We start from the raw sequence: 2,921 nt of genomic DNA, 5'->3' as shown, positions 1-2,921 counted from the left end.
GCACAAAAGTAAGGTGGCAGTAATATTTCCCACAGACAACCAACATTTTCAGTGGTGCCAGCTCCTCATGATGGAAGCAGGTGGTCAGGAAAGATCGGTCTTCAAAGTTACACAATCGATCTACGTCTCCGGTGGCAAGGACTTCAAACTACGGAGCTAGAATACCAAAACTTATGGCATGGCCGTATATGACAAGCCTCAAGCAGTTGTACTCTGACTTTATAGTCAAGCTCCCAGGCTATTGGAGGAAATTACTGTCCCATTTTCACTTTAGGTACCTCAAGAAGTATCCCTCCAACTCGTGAACAATTCGGAAGTGAAAAGTGATCACTCAAGATCTTCTTGTTCATAATTAAATCCCTTCGTCACTTTTTCGTATTTTTATTCCTAATCCCGACCTTTCGCCTATAACTTTATTTTTGTCACCAAGCGTCATCAATCTTAGTCTCCTGGATCGGCGCCCTAAACTATATGTTAGGACATTCAGTGTTTGAACCTTAGATAAAATAGAACATGGTTCATTAGCTAGGGCACTAAAATCTCGTGCAATAGACATATATTATTCTCAGTAACACATTTACAGCACCCGAGTATGATCATCCACTTGACCTCATCTAATCGATATAGGAAACCCGCTTGATTCGCATTCCATATATCTGAATTCTCGACTGTTACCTCTCGTAGACTCATTAGCGTAGGTATGACATTAAGTTTCAGGGTGGAACATGCTCTTCTGGACTATACTCCGATAGATGCGCTTTCCTGTTGAGGGAGTAATAGTTAGAAAAGAAAGGAACACACCCTGCTGCTTTCCTGTCGTCTCGATCGAAACTCTCGCTGACTGTAGTTTAGATGAAGAAAAAGATGAGTTTTACAGAAAGTTTACCACTTTATTCCAAAAAGTCAAGCGCTTCATCGTATTCTTATACAGTGATTTTAGCCCTCAAGTAGCTAGTCTAAATTAAAATGAAAGATATTCAGAGGCGTATTATAATGTTCTAGCATAGTGAACAGGCAACGACAACCGAATGCTGCAACTATGCTCAGACAACCATTTATTTTTAGCAAATACCAACCTTAAGCATAAAGAGAGACATCATCTGACACAGTGATCTTTCTAAAATGGACCCAATGGTGAATCCAAAGAGATCATATCCCCATCAACCATTGCTAGTGAGGCTCAGTAGTAGATCTCTACTTTTCCTGGAGCACATGTATAGATTTCGATCATGTTCCAGAAAAGTCACAGCACGAAGACTCCTTAATCTTCAGACCGTCAAACACCTAGAGAAGCATTTAGTCAGTCGTCAAAGAGATGCTTAACCTGATGTGTGTTGGGACGATATCCAAACAGCTGTGAAAACAACAATGATGTTTACTAGTGGCATCTATTGGATTGATAGATTATCAGAAAGTTATCCCGTCAGACTCGAAACATGATAAAGAGTGAAGACAACTTGAACGCACAATGACTACAAGTCTATACAATTATCGCGAATAGCGATGGGCGACTAATTCAGTAGAGATGGAAAAGACAGAAGTGATAGACAACAAATAACAACTTCCAGACTTATCAAAGAAACGAGTGTTAAAAATTCGGAAGTAATTAAGACAATTTCGGAAAAAAATGGAACATTGATCCACTATTAGCCCAGGAGGTCGGTAAGATGGGCAGAGTACTTTGAGGAACAGTATAGCTGGTCTCCAGCTACCCCACTGTGAATCTATAAATCACGTTTTGGAACATAGGCACATCTACTGACGCCCAGCAAAAGCTGTATTTTTTAAAGAAAGTGCTCAACTCCAAAGATTGACAGGCTTTATAACAATATCTGCTATTGAAAAACGTACCCAAAAAGTACGTTGAATTTGTACAGACTCTCTACTCAGACACTACTGGTCAATTCAGAGATTATGGTGAACTGCTATCGGGATTAATAACACCGTGTTCGTCGGGGTCGTCCGTTTCCACAATTTTAACCAACTTTGCCATAGACATTCTTTCAGAGATAACACTTTTCTCGTGGACTACTTCACTGATCTTAAAAGTCTCGTCAGCTCTGGTGGGATTGAGTGAGACGAAATCTGGACACGGATTTAAAAAGCTCGCTTAGATTTCGCTAACTTGCGCCACCTGTGGCATAAGCGAGATGTCCTTCTCTCAACCAAAGGATGAGTAAACTTTGCAGAAGCTCCTTTTGTTCTACTTTGTGGTCGTGAAACATGACTTTTAAAAATGAAGAATATTCGTAGGTCACTAGAATGTGTTCATAGATGCCTTCACATATTTCGGGACCATTAAGTGTGCAATGTTTAAGTTAGACACAGCGTATTAGGTGTAGATGTCAGTCAGTCAGTTACAACGTAGAACCTCGTACGTACGTAAATCAGTTCGAGTTGCCATACCACATTAGCACAGAGATGAAGTTGTCGATTCAAATCCCATATTGGTAGAAGTAGTAAGAGTATAAGTATTATGTGAAAGATAAGGGTTTGAAGATGTTATTCAAGGAGTATAATACGGTAAAATAAGTTTGGAAAGAGAAAACGGATACGGACATGAAGAATTCAGAAAATTAGAATTTGGTAGAACACAAAGAGTGGATGCACCTTCGCCATTGCAAATGATTTTGAGCCATGTCATTCAAGGTCTCTAACCATCGGTTGCTGTCATCTCGCGAATCCCAGCCAGGTAGTCTACACCTACCAACATGGCCCAGTCCACTTGTCAGCGACTTCATGGATTTATGCCATGTTTTGATCTGGCCGCCCCTAGCTTTCTTCCAACCTACTCCTACACCATAAAACATTGCACGTCGGGGCAGTCGGTGGTTGGGCATACGTAACACATGTCCCAGCCATCTCAACTGATGAAGTTTCAGTACTTCATCAATCGATTTGCCGTCCTTACCTAGTACCCG

Source organism: Schistosoma mansoni, chromosome W (genome assembly GCF_000237925.1).
Source record: "Schistosoma mansoni strain Puerto Rico chromosome W, complete genome".
Classification (NCBI taxonomy): domain Eukaryota; kingdom Metazoa; phylum Platyhelminthes; class Trematoda; order Strigeidida; family Schistosomatidae; genus Schistosoma; species Schistosoma mansoni.
This window is presented reverse-complemented; position numbering follows the sequence as displayed.